Here is a 19,478-nt window from a genome sequence, read left to right on the forward strand (position 1 = left end):
AACAAAGCTGGTAGGATGAAAAGTTATTTAAAAGAGTAGACAAGCCCTCGGATTAGCGAAAGATTTAAAACACTTTCACGGCAGTCGGACGTAACGACCGACCGGATTTGAACAGTACCTTAGTAGAAGAAGAATGCTGTACCTGAGGCAGAAGTTCCTGGCACGTCCTACAGGCTCACGGTTCCTGAAGCGACTGTCGGACTGACAAGAAGGAGGAAGACTGGAGGGTCCTGCACTGCCCAGGTAAGAAGCCAGCAGCAGAGCAAAGCGACAAATAAAAGGTGCGCTCCTTAAAACCCAAACAGGGTCCGGTCCTCCTGGCTATCCGGTTCACTGAAGCGATGCACAGCAAATTCGACCAGGGGAGGGAGACCTTGCTTGGTGTTTGGCGAACTGGGTGGTCCCACCAGCTCAAGGGAAGAAGATTCCTTGCAGATCTTCTCTGTCGTCGAACTTCAGGAGATTCAGACTCGCAGCAGGGCTTCACTGGGAGGTTCAGTAGTGCAGTTGTCCTCTTCCTTCAGCTTCTCTTTGGTTCTCTTGATCCAGCAAGTCCCAGGGACCTGCTTTTTATGCAGTTTTCCCCCATTCACACAGCCTGGCTGTCAATCACCCAGCAGGGTGGCTGTCCTGGCAGGACAGTCACCTAGTCAATCAAACAAGAGTGCATCTTGGGTCTCCAAGGAGACCCTGTGCAGGGGGCCTAAAACCCCTCCCTCACATCCTGTCTACCTAGACTCTCAGGCGCCTAAGTAGGGCTTCTCTGCAGAAGCCCGCCAAAGGATGGCGGACAAAGGAACCAAACCTGGTGTGGCGTGCAGAGTAAAACACAAGAAAGACCTTTACAAAAAGAAATGGCGAATAAACCCAGCCAGTACCAAATAAAATTAAAAGGGGTCCAGCAGATTAAAGTTCGAGGATACTAACTTAACCTAAAACAGTACTAAGGGTATTTCAAAGGCTGCGGTAGGAAAAAAAATGGTAAATACCACTGCCACCAGCTAAATCTTAAAGAAAGGGGAACAAAATAATGTTCCATGAGAGACAGACGAAAAGGGATAACTATTAACCCTTTCCAGTACTCTATGGAAGATAGTTTGTACTGGGTCTGTGAATTTAAAAAGACTATTAAAGTCAATGGCAACTTTACATGTTCTGGGAGACAGTAGTCAGTCCCAGAAAATGGGCTTTAAAGGGGGAAGTCTGAAAAAGACAACCCTGTGTCACTGCACTAAAGGTGCTGTGTGACACATAGTAAAAAGATGATGCCTATGGAGTAGGTGAGATTCCACAGTCTATGAACACAAAAATGTAAAACACACAGCAAAACACATATAAGAGTGGGAAAAAAAGGCCCACACTCTTACCAGGTGAAATAAAATGAATCTTAGAAATCCGGCAAAGCTGCTGAGGGACTCAGTAGGTAAGGAAAATTAGCCATTCTGGAGAATGGACCCTAACAAACAGGCACTACTGGTGAAACATTTTATCAATAAGTCCCACACATATATGTTCATACATTGGGTGATTCTAAAAAATGTCACCAAAATGAGATCAATTATAAGTTGTTAAATTTAGAACAAAGCTTTATTTTTTGCACCAAGGCAACATTGTAAGTCTCAATGAAAATGTCGAGTGGCACAATGTATATTTCTGACCATTGATATGAAGTCCCTGTATAAATGAGTCTGTGTCATGACTAGATTGATATGTATTAGGCAATACTAAAATAGAAGCATTCAAATGATTGTTCAATGATATGCTGTATACTGCATTTTTAAAGCATGTGGTGAAGGTGTAAAGCCATCTATGCAGAATGTTCCACAATATGTTTAATAATGACATAGGCTGCTACATTTGTACAAAAGATGTGATGTTTGTGAAATCCAAGTGCAGTACATAGTGTGCATGACATTTTTGCTAGAGATTTTTGCTATACATTGGAGGTAGCATTACAGGGTATGTTTTTTTTGGTGCCCATCAATTAAGGACATGCAGTCTGTACCAGCCGCTGTTGAGTGTGATGTCATAGCACACGGGCGTGATGATGTAAGCATGTTATGGCCTGAATTGACTGGAGCGGCTATGTTTTTACAGTTCGACTGCGGATGTGTGTGACAGATTCGTTCCTGTGAGTTTGCTGAATCTCGAATTAGTGAACAACAGGCAAGTGGGACCGAGATGGTGTTTTATACACTCCATCATTTTCTCTTTGAGTACTGAGGAATAATTACTAAGTACTTAGAGCTCGAATATGTTAGCTTTTAGATTTACGTGAATGCCATATAAAATGAAAATATTTGAAGATGTTGTTTCCTGGTCTGTATTGGGTAAATTTGCCCTTTTGATAAACCTGTCTAAAGAGGTTTTTTGAAAGACGTTGTAATCTATATGAATAAATACAATGCAGTGGTTATATTCCTAGTGGTGTTGTTTTTTGGATTGCAGGATATCCAATTGTTGTGGCGCCTGGTGAAGAAATCGCCACATTTAAAGTGAAGATGTTTGGGGAACCTATATCTCTTGGTTTGTATCATGGATTATTTTTCAGGTACGTTTAGACATTTATTGTAGACAGAGAGTATAAGGTTAATAATTCTATGTGATTTTTTAGAAATTTGAATTCAGGACAGTATCTCTCTTGCTCTCTTTTTTGTAGTTAATGAAGTTTTTGGCACTACATCTGAACTTTGAGAAAACAAATGCCTACCTTCATTTTGTTTGCCCCTGAGGAAAGTCCTGTATTCATTGTACATCAGTAGGACAGAAACATGTTGGGCTATGTATAGAACATTGATTGGTTTATTTTTATCTAACTGTGTTAAGACCCTAAGATCTTTCAGGTTCAACGACTGTTTAGGGTTATGCATGGTTTTTTGGTGCCATATGTGAGTGTATCAGGAAACCACATTGGGTACACCTTCACGCGAATACATCACCTCCTGAATGCGGTTCCACGATTCTAAAGCAACGCACCAGGAGAGACATTAGGAGCAAGCCCCCAACGCATCTTCTTACTTTTAGAGAGCGTTGGGGGTTGTCATGGAAACAATGGCAGCCCACTCACAAACTCCCATTCCGTCGCTTACGCTGACACAGCGTATAGACAGTCAGCTGATACACATATAAGCGCAGCCCACTTCGCGGAGCATTGCTTCTGAATGTGTTGCAGTAGCATTCACATAGTTTACGTTTCCTCATTGCCTCCACGTATCTTCGACCTTGCTTTGTCTTCAGGATTTATCTATTGGATGCTTCTTTGGTTTTGTCCCTGCATGCTATCACGGTGCTGAACTCAGAAAGTAATATGGACCTGTCTTCATCTTCCTGTTTGTGCCTGTTTGCTCCCAGAACTTTGCCGACCTCGAAACTCTTCACCAGACTCCATTTGCCTCGTGATACGGCTTCTTGCGTTTTGGACTCATTTGTTTGGGAACAAGCAGTGCGTGGACTAGAGACTGTTTCCGCACTGCCTATGGAATCAGGCATTCCTCATTTTGTCTGTGTCACGTTGGGATTGTTCTTGAAGATCCCCAGACTCCACTCCAGGCGTCCTCGTGCCGGCGGGAATAGAGTTGCTTTAGGATTTCTTGCCCTCTTCATACCAGCGAAACACAGGACTCTGCACAACTGTTCCTCAAGAACCTCCTACAGTCTATAACTGATTCTCTATGGTAAGGTGTTGCTGTCTCCATTTTCATTGTGTCTTCGTACCATTAGGTATTCTCGCATTTTTAACTTAGTCTTGTTGTGTCCTTCAGGGTTACGCCCCTCACGTCTTAAGATCACTACCTAGAAGACTTCTTTCTTAAACACCTAGAAGAATCCTGAACACCCTTAGTAGGTTATTTGACTACTACCTACATAGCATTATTGCTTCTGTTCATTAAGCTGATGATTTTGCCTTTTCTTTGCAGCCAGATGTGTACCAGGGAGTAACTCATCCTTCGGCCAATACTCATCTCAATCTGTCCTTTTGTACTCTTGAGAGGTATATTGTCAGGAAGAACATATTACTACACGACGTGTCAACTGTCGATAGGTATTGTCTCAGACCTTGCATTATCCTCTGACAGAGTGTCATTGTGATTCCTTTTATTGTGTGTATACATGTATTAAGTATTGAATTTTAATGCCATATATTTGTGTATACCTAGCACATTAAATTATTGATGTTAGTTTTGTAAAATGTGTTTTTTTACTATTATTCATATTACTGGTTTATGAATACTTAGAGAGAGAGTGCAGTGCCCTGGATGCTTGGGTAATAGGTATTTTCCTTTAACATATTATCCTATAATCTTTTCCAGGTAGTAGGAAATACTGGCTAGTCTCGGCCATTTCCTGGGCTCACTGTTTTTGATATTATGCTACTGGCCAGGGAGCCATACAATGACATGTTGATGTCCAGCTCAGGTGTCTGGGCATGCTGGTGGCGGTGAGGGCTCTCAGGGGTCTGTGGCCCCTCTGTAGGCGGTGACACTGGGCTGATGTCCCCATATGTCTCAGCAGTTGCCTTGCAACAAGGTGTGCCCTCTGTGTCAGTCTCTTCAGCTATGGGAGTGGGTGCAGTGGGCTTTGGGCGGCTCCTGGTGGCCTGTGATGTTGTCATAGGCTTGGCCTACTGGGCCGTAGTAACTCACAGCGGTGCATCCGTCTAGGTTTAGCCTGTGTGTGCCTTTTTGGGGTGTGATGGTGTTGGCTGCCCTGGAGGGCCTGGAGGTGCCATTGCCAATTGGGCCTGCCCCCTCATCCTCCTCCAATTCCTCTGCTGATTTGTGAGTGCCTGTAGGGGACATAGTAATGTTTGGTTCTTCCATGTGTGCTGGCATGCAAGACACATGTGCTTTGGTACATAGTGGGACCCCACACATTTGGTCAGATGGGCATGGTTGGTCAGGATACACTGAATGTGGGCACAGCATTGTGGGACTGGTTGCTATGGGTGTACGACACATGGATAGTTGCCCTCTGGCCTGTGTGTGGGGAGGGTAGGGTGTTCATGCTGGGGTAGCTGATGTGTAGCTTACATGCTTGTGGACCTTCATTCTCCCACATTCCCTCCCCAGGTGCCACACACCTTGTGGGAGTGGGTGTGTTTGCATCCTCTGTGGCACTGCCATATCTCTATGGCACACTGCTGTGCATCATGCAGTGTTGCACTGTGGTGTACAGTAATTGGCTAGCTGTACCCATATTGGCATAGGGGGACATGTACTTCCAGGTGGCTTGTCTCCCATGCCAACTGGGTCCGCAACATGTTGGTGTGACTGCTGCATGGTGTTGTGGTTGCTCATGCACCAAAATCCTGCTTGCACAGGGGCACTGGAAGGAGTGTGGTGTGCATGGCACATCGATAAGTCACTTGCAACACCTTCCCACTGCTGTTACACTCAGGGGTGCCCTTGGTACCATGCCCCATGACCGCTGTGCAGAGTGGCTGAAGTGCCACCCCGTCACTGCACCCTGATTGGCCTGTGCAGCTTCTGGGTCTGCTGACAAGTGTCTATGTCCGCTGGGCAATCTTGTGCTAGACTTGCATTTGTGCATGCACATGTGCAGGGTGGGGGGATTTTGACGCACCTCCTGCCTGCTGGAACCTGCCTCCGCTCCTCTGACTCCTTCAACGTCCTCCATGTCCAGGACCATGCTGCACTTCTCCTCCAAGGCAGTGAGGACCAGTGGTTCTATGGTGTCACCTACAGTCAGCAGGGACTCCTGGTGGTGTTGGGGCAGAGGTGCATGCACTCTGACCCTGAGGTCATTCCATCGCACCCTCCAGTCCTCTCCATCATGATTACGCTGGCCACGGCAGTCACCTTCTGGCTGATGACATGCCACATGGCTGTCCAGCGCTGTCCTAAGGTTGTTCGCCACCTACTGCCATATAACTCAACAACCTCATCAGTGGGGACCACCAGCCCTCCCTTACTGAACTTTGGTTTCCTCAAGCAATTTTCAAGCACCTTGCCTCAGGTCCTCTAGTGTGATGTTTTGGCCTGTTTCCAGGTCGGATGGCTGCAGGAAGTGGAGATTCTCTGGATGGATTGAGTTTTTCATGATGACCTCCACCATGCTTCCCATTCTGGCGATGACGCAATTTCCGCCGGCGCTAATCGTGCCAGGGTCGGTGGCGGTAGCACTTTTAGTGCTGATATTTTGGCAATAATCCTTATTTTGGAACTGTTTCTGCTGGGCGGTAATAGTGTTACTGCCGGAGAGGGATATGTGTTCACACCAGGTTGTAATGCAGTGCTAATACCGCTGCAAGACCCAGTGGTAACGCTATTCCCGGTCAGTGGAAATTGCACCAAAATACTGCCGGACCCCTGATGAGGCCCTATGTTTTTTCTGGCCTGGTGAAGGGTGTGGCCAGCTCATTTGTTGATCTTCCAGGACTCTTATACCAAGGACCACCACTCGATACTCTGAGGTTTTTCCGATATGGTCAAGTGTCAGATACAGCATAAATAGTTAGATCACAGGGTACTTCGGCTTTTACCCCATTTCTCCTCATGCTAGTTCTCCGAATGGCCACTCTCAATTTAGGGCTAGCTCAGAGTTCACCTCTCTGAGACTCATGTCTCAGACCTAACTCTGACCCTCCTTACAGCCCCTCTGCATCACATTAAGAGACCATCTCAACCATGTCTTAAAGGGATTAAGCCCCCTGACCTTTCATCCAAGACTTACTCGCCTTCTCTTTTACTTATTGTCTCCTGTAACCTCCTTCAATTGTACATCTCTGTTACTCAGTCGTTCCTATACTTTTATTGATTTCTCTCTATTCATTCATTTTATCGTGTTCTATACTGACCTTTCTCATCCTCTACTTTCCCTGAATATCTTTCCCCACCACCTAGTTATACTCTATCAATACTTGTTTCTCTTTCACCTGCTCTTCCTCTATAAACAGTGCCAGCTCCCCAGCCACCTCTTCCTCCATTCTCTTTATGTGTTACACCTCCTCCAATTGCTTTTGGTATTTTCTGGCCGTGTTCTCTTATTTGCCCACCTTGTCTTTGTCTCTTCCTCTACCCACTCATGCATTGCCTCTTCCTGCCGCACCTTTTTGATGGTCATTCTCTTCTTTGCTCTCCTGCTAAATAAATGTTTTTCTCAACTCTGTTTTCTCTCTCTCTCTCTCTCTCCCCCCTTTAATATGTGTTTTCCTCTGATGTATCTCCTTCTTCTCTCTTTATCTCGCTGTGCTTCCCCCAACCTCCTCTCTGTCCTCTCTCTATCCACTCACCTTCCTCCTCTGATGCACATTCTCTCCCTTCTACTCCTCTGATCTCTCCCTCCTCGCACCTCTACTTTCAACCCTGATTGTCTCTTTCCATTTTCAACATCTGTCTCCTAAATCCTGCACCTTCCCTGATAAAATCTCTCCTTTTACTTTCTAGAGGGACTTATAATTGGTCCTGAGCATGTGAGATGCATGGCAGCTTTGAAAATGTCAAGAGCGGGCTCTGTAATTGGTATGGGACCATGCCAACTACAAGTTCCTCCATGTGATTTAGATTGTGCAGCAGACTTCCACATAATAATAATATTTTAGCATTTATATAGCGCTACAAACCCTATGTGTCTGAGCACTGCTTATTATTACCACGCTGTGTGGTGCTCATTTATTTACCTCAGAAGGTTGAAAGGCTGAGTTTGGCCCTGCGAACCATGGTCAGCAGGCTCTGCACAGATGTCAAAGCAAGCGCTCTACTCGCTGTGCTATCGGACATGGCTCTGTGCGAAGTTATATAATAGCTGAATACATTCTTGTAATCAGATGGCAATTTTCACTTTAATGCCTGACTACATGATTGCCTCATGGGTGACTGCAATGGCCTAACTTATATTATGGTATGATTTCTTGCCTTCCCTGGATAATAATGGGCTATCGTGGTTCGGTGTGGGCTGGATTTACAGTGCTTCTAGCTCTGCCAGGTATGTGTTCCAGGTTTCCAACTGATAACGCTGTGGTGAACACATGATTTGTGGAATGCCACATTCATGAGCCCACGCAAGGTAGCATCGGATATCCTGGGGATTCCCTTTTTGAATACAAGTTATACTTTGTGGGCCATGGTCAGAGTTTGGGGCAGTTTGAAGAACTTGACATACAAGGATGGAGATGCGATAGAGGTCCCTGTATACTGCTTTTGGAGAAACAATATGGAGCAAGCAATCTTCACCAGGCCAACATTGTCCCAGTCCCCATCCACTTGTCTCTCTTTTGTGACTGTGTCGCATTTCTCTTTGCTAATGTATGACTGTGCTACCAAGATTGCTAATTTTAATCCTGCCATCTCCTTGCATACAGTATAATAGAACATTGCTAAGTTCATACATCATATCTACCATCTGCATGGGGTCTTTGAAAAATGCTACTGATCCAACCAGAATCGGAAAACAATTCAACTGGCTTCAGCTGATACAAAGGAACGGGCCAATTTTCTTGCAATTCCAGCTTACTTGGAACCATTCCTTTATTGTATTCCTGTAGATACCACCCACAGTACTTACCTGTACTTAACCCTTTTCGCATGCTTGTTGTTTATAAATTGATTCAACATATGACATCCCCTGCTAAGAGATAGTGCTAAGTGCCTTTGGTATCCATACTTTGGTGAGAGCAGCTTGGTTATATGGTGCACTTCCTTGCTACCTCACTTGCTCTTAACAGTCCTTTTGGAAACCCTACTAAGGACGCCCATCAAGCAGTCCCTAATCATTCCCTGATGACTTCTGCAAGGACCCCAGGCCCTGCCTCCGAACCCTTCTAAGAACATTGGTTTATTCATACAGCTGACCTATTTATTCCCCTACCCTGTCGCCCTCAGATGCCCTTTGAGGTTTACCATCAGCCCCAGTGCTGGATACAAAATATGTGGCACTGCTACTCTGCTATTACCACCTGGTCTCTTATGACTGCTGTATTGGTACAAACTTGACACGCTCCAACTCAAGAAACAGCCAGAGATCGACCCTCTTTCACTTAGCACTATCTCTTGGCAGGGGATGCCATAAGTGCCGTTGGAATTCGCCTTTTGGGGAGAGCAGCTTGGTTATGCGGTGCACTGCCTTGCTACCTCACTTCCCTCTGCTGGTCCTTCCAGAAACACTACTAAGGACCCCCATCAAGCAATCCCTGATCATCCCCTGATGTTTTCTGCAAGAACTCCAGGCCCTGCCTCCTAACCCTTCTGAATACATTGAGAATTATTTGAGGTTCGTTCATGTAGGTGAGCTATTAATTCCCTACATTGTCACCCCTACGTTCCCTAGCCATCCCCTTTGAGGTTTACCATCAGCACCTTAATTCCCTGGGCAAATTCACTGATGCTGGGGCTTGGTAGCACAACTCTTGGTAACCTTCTCTTTGTCTAACCTGCTGTGGGCTCAATAAGCATCGTGTTGGCGCTGTGAGAGGGGAGGCCCCAGGTTCTCTTCTCACAAATGACACTAGCTGCCACAGTGCATCACATGTGACTTCAATAGTACCTCATCCTCTGTTTTCGTGGGTGGGCCACTCATGAGATTTTGAAGCAGCATAGCCTCCTGGACGGTGCCAAGGTATGCAAGTCATACATTCAGGGACAGTATGTAGACCAGCAATTGCACTAATACAAAAATTGGTAGATGTTGCTCTAAGGGATGGTGCAATGTCGAGCCTAACTACCCATAAAGTGAGCAATGGCAAGCGTAGGTTAACTCCCCAAACAAAAGACATAGAAAAATAACCTGCTAGGGAAAACGGCTAGGTGCACCCTTTTTCGAGAACAGGAGCTTTATTTTCCCTCTTCATCAAAGTGAACTTCATCTTATAAAAATAGAAATCATCATTCATTGCACATTCAATCTACAGTATTCATCCCACACCCTCATTGGCTATCGCCTGTTTACATGCTAATAGTCACATATAGGCCCTGCTCCAATTGGTTGTGTCATCTTCTCCTGCATCTTCTCCAGATGTGGGTAATGGCCACTTCACCTTGAAGCACTGCAAGGTAATTGAGTAAACTATAAATGACACCACCCTGTCTTTACTTGTAACCACGTGATGTGCACTTGGTCGTCAACATGAACTTGGCAGATACCTTTGAGGTCAGCCTGGTCCTTATAAACAAAGCAACTCTTTTCTCATTCCAGACACACAGACTGCCCCCATCATGCCTCCCCTCTGCAATCTTAGAAGCATTGGCATCACTCTTTGCTCTCCCTGGTACAAATCATGGACCTTATTGTTTTCTTCTCCTCGCAGTATCAGTTGCCCCTCTCAGGAGGTAGACCTAGTGTCACACTAACCCATCCAATTCAAGAAGGATTTAATAGTATTGTTCCTGCACATATGAAAGTTCAAATAGAATGATCATTATTCTGGGGGGTGCTAGTGTCCTAAATCTCAGTTCATGTTTTGGCAGCTCAAGACCACAGCACTGGCTCCCATGAGTATGGCATATGTACTGGGCCTCAGCCCTTCTCCCATTTGGCTGCTTGGATTCCTACCTAATTAGTCTAAGATCTGGCTTGATACATTATTTATGTGAGCATACGTGCATGTTCCCTACTGTGCCAGGGAATTGGAATGTGATAATCAAGTAAGAGATGGGGCCTCGTTCATCTGTGTCTTCAACACAGCCTGTCAGGATTCAGGCCTACTCTTAAATGCAGTGTTAGTTCATGTTATAAACGTTGTGCACATCCACTGTATTCTACTTGACACTATCACAAAGCAAATGGTTAGTTTTCCCCTGTATAAAGTTCCATAATACATGTGTCTCCAGCCACATATTCCACCCCCAATGTTCTCCCCTCCCCCTACACCGCCCTCTACACATTCTCCACGTGTTAATATATTTTCCGCAATCTAAATCATTTGGGAGGGGCAGTGATTTGAACATGCATCCCAACATTCCCCCTTTAGTTAATTCTCCATTAAACAACTTCTCCTTTTCTCTCTCTCTATGCACTTCATCTTTGGGCACCCATGCCCTACACTCATAACGTAAACTCCCCCCTTCCTGTGCATATTTCTCTGTGTTGTACGTGAGATAGAAGCAATCCCCATCACACACTAAATCTACCCAGTGTTCAGTGTAGTTTTCTGGGTCTGGTGGGGGTGGGGTTAATGTCCCTGGAGGGTATATAGGCCTTTCAATCCTAATCATACATGGCTTGTTTGGGTCCTCAGTTTGAGCATGCCCATCTTTTGTACCCAGGAGAGCCAGTCCTGCCACGATGGTAACCATCATGATTGCACTGTTTGGGATAGTCTTTGCACAGCATCGAAGAATCCTCTGGCATGTGCATAACAACACCAGTAGGAGTACCATGATTGGAACCAATATCTTCACCACTACCTCAAGCCTGCAAGGTCTCTGTGATGTGTGTCAGGGACCCGTTTTATGTGTCATTTCGGGGAATGTACGTGCAGCAAGCTAACCCTATATTTGTGCACATGGCCCCTTCCATCCCTGTGTGAAGATCCAGGACATACTGGTTTTGAAGTGTCATCAACTGGATTGCCCTCAACTCACGTCTGATAGCATTTAGGCCTTGTTCGGTGTCATTCGCCAACTGGATCACTTCCCACCAAACAATCTGCTAACACTTTGAATTTGCTGCAGCCTGGACCCCTGGCATTAGGAGAGATGCATAGAACACCTTTGTCTTAGTGTACAGCCCGTATTTGTCTGGAATTGTTTTAAGCAACCTGGATGACCCTTCCAACAGACAATTTGATCTCTTCCTTGGTTGGATGGAAGCTGGGGTGGATTATGATACTCCATGCTTGGATGATACTGTCAGGTGAGTTTCAGGCAGCTGAGTGCAAAGTTGTCAATGCACACATGCCTCACCAGGAAGAAGGAAGATTCAGGTAAGCCTGCTTACCACATAACCAGTACAAATCCATCAGAGCCGCTGTCCCTTTTGCAAGATCTGGGATGAACATTATCTTGTTACACTAAGTGTTAGTCACTACAGCCCCATGCCCTTGAAAATAGAACTGATATTCTTCCCTTGTGTTACTTTTACTGGGGTTTTGTGTGTTTCAATCCATATCATCTTTGATATATTTACGCAGTCCATGTTGAAAAACAGTTCTTATTGATGTTCCATATTACTTCTTCTGTGAACCCTGTCAATCCCCCTGCCTTCTCCCACCTTTTCGACACAAACAACACTCCATCCATTTCTAACATGGGACATGGCTTGCATTGAGGTGCACTGTCAACTTTGGCACACTTTTCTACATCTTTTTCCATTAGTACAACTTGTGCACCCTTTGTCCCTGGAACAGACTGCGGACCTGACACAGTGCTAAATGCACCAAACACTGGGCTTTCAAGGGAGACATTTCCTGTGGCACTAACATTTTGGGTGCTCCAGACACACTGGGAGCAGACATAACAACTCCCATTATACCTCTGTTTCCCTACCGAGTTCATGTGGGTGTACCACATGTTACTAAATTCTGGGTGGTACACATCAGACATTGTATCAAAAACCAAACCTTTGTACTGATTATATTCGTTTTCTTCATCTAACCCCCATTTAACCCATTACTTTAAGTTCCATATTATCGTGTCTTGTATTTTCATTCATTTAAAATTAACCACCGTGATCATATAATCATTACTTGGTGTTGTAGCATCGAAACATTGATTGTTTTCATCACATCCCCTTATGTTACACCTCCACCCGCCCTTTATATGATCTACCATATAAATTCACTAGATAAATATAAAATAAACCAAAGAAGAATCCACACATGAGAGGAAAAGATATTCTACTACAAAAAATCCTAAAACATTAATACCACTAAAAAATGCAGAACTCGCAAATCTCTATTATAAAACATAATTTCAAAATTGCACAAACCAAATATGAATAAAACAGTAAGATTATAAAACGTACATACTCTTGGAAAAGAAATGCTGCAACTATTGTTTTCACATAAAAAGGGACCCCAAATTAAAAACACTCTGATAAAACACATGTTGTCAGAGGCAATGTTTGTGGTGCCTTGCTAACATCAGACACATGCACCCAGTGCCAAAATGCCTTCACTTTGACTGCAAGTGGAGTAGCATACATCACACTGTAAGAGCAATTGTATTGGGGTACACTCCACCTGCGGATAACATTCTTTATGTAAACCCTGTCACCAGGGAACATTTGTAATGGTGCCGAGCTTGCAGAGTCTGGTGCAATGCTGTTTTCAGCTTCTTCTGCACGACGTGGAGCAATCTGTTGAGAAAGGTATTTAATACACTTTGTTAACTGAGCCAAATATGAATGAAACTGTCACGACTCGCTCCCTTCGCTCCCGTTCCCACCACTTGGGGGCATGATTTGGGGTTTATTCCCTACTGGACTTTTCCTCCGAACCTTATGCTACAGTGCTGTGATGAATTGGGAGCGCTAAATCCCTATTTTCCAAGCTACTTCCCTTCCGGATCCATTCCAGGTTTTTGGCAGCCAGCATGCTTCTTTAACCAAATGACTATGCTTCCCAGAATGCCTGGCCCACTGCTCCACCTCCACCCTTGCAGGACAAGGTTGGGTGGAGGATAGGTAACAGCTGTGGCTGCAGGTGCAGCAATCAGCACACCTGAGGCGTGTGCTCGTTAAGCAGCTTTAAAAGCCTCAGTCTTACTTCAGTCCAGCGCTGGTCATCGTTTGCAGTGTTCCTGTTGTGACTAGTCCCTTGTTCCTTGTTCCTTGCCTTTGTACCTAGTTCCTGTTTTCTTGTTCCTCCGCCCTGAATCTCGGATTCATGCGCTAATTGATTTCTGCTCCCTTGATTCCCTTTTTGTCTTCCTCTGTTTGCAGGCAGCATTTCTCAGTGCTTTCCCCTTTTAGATGCAGCCCAGTTTGTCTGTGTTCTATATTTCTTTGACTCTGTCCTTTGCTGCTGTAAACCCGTATGCCTTAGCCTTCCTCTTAGATTAGCTTCCTGTCTTTTCCTTGGAGGGGTAGGGAGAAGTTTGCATTGGTTATTTCGTTTTTCCCTGCTCCTGATCCTTACTTTCTATTGGGATCCATTCCATGTTTTCCATTGCACTTCTGCATTTATTTCCCGTTTGATTATTAGGTGTGGTGTGCGGTTGTAGCTAGCTCCTGTGTGAATGCTTATGTTTTCCTCACTAATTTGTAATCACTATTCCAACTTAGGTATTTAGTTTTCCTCCCATTGCTGTTCTAGCCTTTCTGGGTCCCAGTTTCATCAACAGGATTCGTGGGCTAGCTGACATTCAAGAGGTTTATCTCGTCCTCGTGAGTACAGTTCTTTAGTTCCCTTATTTAATACCATCAAGAGTGTTAGTTCACAGATCCTGTCATTGCTTGCCCTCCACGTGGGTTTAGCGCTGTCAGTACCTGTAACAGTAATTGGGGGTAAGGCGCTTGCCGACTTTCCTCGCCGTCAGGTGCTTACCCCACATCCCTTTTCATATATCGGTTTTTGTTGTCACACTCTATTTGCACTCCTGGGTTTTAGCATACATGAGTCTTGGTTCCTGTGTGCACGTAGTTTAATTCAAGGCTATTCACTGTGTGATTTAGTGTACATTTCCCTTGCCATATTCGCTGCCTTTGTACTCGCCTGACTAATCCTGACAGAAACTCATCCCCCAAAATTGATACAGCCATGTGAGCATCAGAGGCACTACACCCAGGAGACAACATTGTGTGCATACATCTCCCTGTCACTATTTCATGCGGGGAGAGGTGATGGTCCTTACAGGGATGAGTCCTTAAACTGAACAGGGCCAGGGGGAGACAGTGCACCCATTTCCTCTTCAGTGTAGCACATAGTTTAGACAATTTAGTTTTCAGCAAACCGTTCATCCTTTCCACAATGCCAGTGGCCTGAGGTGATAGATGGAACACATCTTGTGTTTAATTCCTAAAAGAATCGCAATTTCCTTTAACAGCTCATTAAAGAAATGGGTGCCGTAATGACATTTAAGCGTCTCTCAAACTCCCCATATGGGGAACACTTGTCTCACCAAAGATCTGGTGGCCGACTTGGCATCAGGATGTGCACATGGACCAGCCTCAATCCAACGTGAGAAAGGACACACCACAACTATGAAGTAACAGAAAGTATTACATCTTTCACACATATCTGAAAAATCTATATGAAGATGTTGGATGGGACCAATTGGACGAGGTCATTAGCCTCTCAATGTTTTCAAAGTTTGCCCAGTGCTATATGTCTGACAGACAAGGCAATTGGATGTAAACATGGACAACAATACCTGAATATTGGGCACATGCCAATCTTCTTGTATATCTGTAGCAATATGCTGTTTGGATACGTGGGTGGGGTATTGCAGCTGTTCGAACACCTCTAAAACCAATTCTTGAAGCATCACTACCTTTCCAGTACTAGTCTATCTCCACACCTAATCAGTTGGAGACTGTGCACACACCCTTCTCTGCCACAACAATTTCTCCCTTTGCGACGCCTGTCCTTGCCTTTCAATTATTTCAGTAACAGGAAATGCAGCATATGGAACCTGCAACTGCAACTGCATATTTACAAGTGCAGGATGCTCAGGAGTATCAGGTACTGGCAAGTATGCTGCCAATTTTGCTCTTGTGTCTGCTGCTTCAATCCCGAGGGAGACAAAATCTCCAACACTTGTATGTGCGGCACACTTGACGACTGCGGTAAGTGTGGACCGAGAAAGGGCATGCATCAACCAATCCAAAAGAGCCTCATGCTGCACTGGAAGCGCTTCTGCTCTCTGAAATACTCTTCTCATCAACCTTGTGCTGCCTCGAGTGCTTCAATAAGAACAATCAATTCTGCTGCCTGTGATGAATAATGGCCTGGTAATCTTTGCTGCACAAAAACTGCATGCTCCCTGTCAACCAATCAAACCACTGCAGCACTAGTAAGTCGCTGACCTGTCTCCTGATCAATAGCTGAGGACCCATCAACAAAGAATACCTCTCCGTCACGTTGGATGCTCTCATCTCAACAGACAACCCTCTCTCCAACCCTCTTACTTCCCGTCAATCCTGGTCTGACCATTCTCTCTTCTCTTCCCACCTTGACCTCCCCTGCCCCTGATGATGCCTCTGCCTGCACTGCCAGTCTCCTTCTCCGTCATTTGACCAATGAAGCGTGTGACCATCACTGCATTTGCCTATTCCTTCATCCCTCCTCTTCCCCCATCATTTGACTCTCCCTCTGAATCTATTCTAGCTAACCTCCATTTCTCTATCTCTAACACCCTGGACATCCTTGCCCCCATCATGAGGATTTGCATGAAGCATGTCTCTAAATGCAACTCTTGGTATGACTCCAACTTGGCAGCTTTGAAACACAAGTACAAAGCTGCAGAGTTGAAGTGGCTGGCATCTATCTCATCCTCTGACAAACTGGCCTGCTGACTGCTCCAATGGCAATATCATCTTGCCATCTGCCCCATGAAGAGGGCTCATGTCCAAGACCGCATCTCTGGACCCACCAATAAAACTTCTGAACTCTTTAAAATCTGCAAGGAACTTGCCAATCCTACCACCGTCTCTTCCTCTCCTACTGCCTCCCAAGCCCTCTGCACTGGCTGGCCACTTCTACTAAAAAATGCTGGACATCATGTCCTCTCTGTCATCTGCTTCTTCCCCCCTTCTCTTGCTTCCCTTGGCACCCCTCTCCCCACTGAACACTCTCTGCCTTCTCTCACATTGCACCAGATGAGATCTCCAGAGTTGTCTGCTATATGAAAGTCTCCTCTAAACACGTCATCCCCTGTTCCTCCACGACCATCAAGGACAACAATGCCTCTTTTACCCCAGCATTGGCTGAACTCTGCAACCACTCATTTGCCACCGGCTCCTTCCCACAACCCCTTAAGCACTCTCCTGTGCACCCTCTCATAAAAAAGCCATCTGCTGCCACTTCTTGCCTGGCTAATTATCGCCCTATCTCTATCACTCCTTATGGAGAACCTGGTCATCCCCCAACTGACCTTCCATGCCAAAGTGACTGGCTGCCACCATGACCACCAGTCTAGGTTTAGGGCATCCAGAGGCACGGAAACTGCTCTCCTGAACACTTGTGAGGACCTACTCTCTAATCTAGACTCTAACACTCCCTCTGATCCTCCTCGATCTTTCTTCTGCCTTCGACACTGTCAATCACTCCATCCTCAAAAACTGTCTGCATGTTACTCCTTCTGTTCAAACAGACCATCCCAAGTGCAAATGGGTCATTTTCTCTCATCCACCTCACGCTCTACCTGTGGCATCCTTAAGGCTCTACCCTGGCTCTTCAACGTCTATCTGGCCCTGCTGACCCACCTGATCTCTACCTTCTCCCCTCATTTCCAGTGTTATGCAGTTGACACACTGCTCTCTTTCAAGTTTCCATCCTCTACCCCCTCTGCCTCCTCCCTCATACCTTACTGCTATTCAGGCATGGTGCTCTGCTAATGATCTCTGCTTTAATGCCAGTAAAACGGATATCCTTCTCATGGGGATGCCTACTCCTTGTTTCCTCCCCACTCTCTGGCCTGACCGCTCAGGTCCCCTCCCCTCACCCACCTCTGAGGCAAAAAACCTTGGGATCATCTTTGACTCGTCTCTCTCTTTCTCTCCACACATCATGGGCCTTGCCAAGAAATCCAACTTTCAGTTTCACCTCCTCAGGGGCATTCCACCTTTTCTCACGTTCCCCCAGAAGCTCAACGTCTCCAGAGCCCTGGTTCTCTGTAGGCTGGACTACTGCAACTGCCTCTTCCTCAATCTGCCCTTTCCTCCCTTTGCTCACTTCAACTAATCCAGAATATGACGGCAAGACTTATGCTTGGCATCAAGCCCAGGGACCACATCTCTACAGACGTAAAATCTCTCCACGGGTTCCCGGTGACTGTAAGGATAAAAATCAAGACCCTTTGCATCATCCAGAAGGGTGCCTGGGGCCTGGGACCTCTCTACATCCAGCGTTCCCTATCTAAATACCTCCCGGCCAGAGTCCTTTGGTCTTCTGGTTCCAACTCGCTGCAGATCAAATGTTTCTCCAAGCAGAGAGTGGGAAGTAGATCCCTTTCCTCGGCTGCTTCCTCCCTCTGGAATGGCCTCACTGTGCCCCTCAGACTTGAGCTGGATCTATTTAAGTTCTAGAAACTTCTCAAGACTTTCTTTCCTTTTCTCCTCTTCCTTCCTTACCCCTCTCCCATGCTAACTCTCCCTTTGCCACTGCGAATGGGGCCTGGTCCCTTCAGAGTCAAACAAGGTCCAGACCACCCCCCAGCATCCCTTGCCAGCACTTGTCCTAGGGCTCCCTTACCCGGATTAGTCCAAACTGATCCGCCCTGTCCACCGCACTCATCCTCGCTTTCCCCCTCTTTCCTCTTGCACTTGCCCCCTTGGCCCGCCTAGCACTTACCTGCCCCCACCTTTGTCATGCATTTGTACAGTAGGATTGTCACAAAGCCAATATAACCATTTTTGTTGTTCTACTTTTGTGGTTCCTATTCCCCGCCTATCTTGTCTTGTGGCACCTGGAAACACTTGTGTATAGGCACCATACACACATCCAACAAATAAATAAATAAGGCATGATCACATGCTTTAGGAATATCATCCTCAGGGCTCTCGTACGTAACACAGTCATGCACCTCGCCATCATCAATAATAGGCTCTGTTAGAAAGGTAGCAGGGTTTACTGTTTGCAACAAACACTGTGAATAGAAGGGCTTGGAAGAATTACTTCATATGCAGAAGCCCATTGTGTAGGCAATGTGGATTTGGGCATTTCCAATATCACAAATACAGCATGGTCAACGTACAGCATCAATGAACACTCCTTGACAATGGTGGCTGACTTCTCAATGCCAAAGGCAGTTTGTTCGCAAGTAAACTGTCAATCAAAATGAGTGGCTAAAAACTAAATACCCATGTATAACAACATCACCACAATTCAGACAAGAGGACAAAAGTGCCTACAAGAGCGGTGAGACGGGAAGAACTGGTTAAAAAGCCAGCTTGTCTCAACCCCTATGAAGGCTTCAAAACTCATAAATCCTTCCATGGACTAGGTAGACATGCAACTGGTTTCAAATATTAGGCTTCTAGAACCTGTATTACTATGCCGGCAGCACAGCCAGTGATCTCCAATGAGATAACGGACCAACTAATACTGGAGACATCATGGACGATGGAAGCTGAACATACCCCGCAACTCCTGGCAAAAAATGCAAAAGGAGGGCTTTTGCAAGTGGATTGCCAGGAACTTGCGGTCTCTAACATAACATCAGCCACCATAGGACAATTACATGGTGGTAGGCCGGTATGAAAACAACCAGTGCTTGGAGCGATAATAAGTTCTTTTAACACCCGACAGGGATCGATGAAAAGAGGAAGGTATGAAAGTTTTAACAAGCAGAATGTAAGTTGTGCATCAGTAAAAGACACTGCGACTCAGACGGTTCAAACACCTGTAACAAAGGAAGCGGCCA

This window comes from Ambystoma mexicanum, chromosome 10 (assembly GCF_040938575.1).
Source record: "Ambystoma mexicanum isolate Mex_15411 chromosome 10, UKY_AmexF1_1, whole genome shotgun sequence".
Classification (NCBI taxonomy): domain Eukaryota; kingdom Metazoa; phylum Chordata; class Amphibia; order Caudata; family Ambystomatidae; genus Ambystoma; species Ambystoma mexicanum.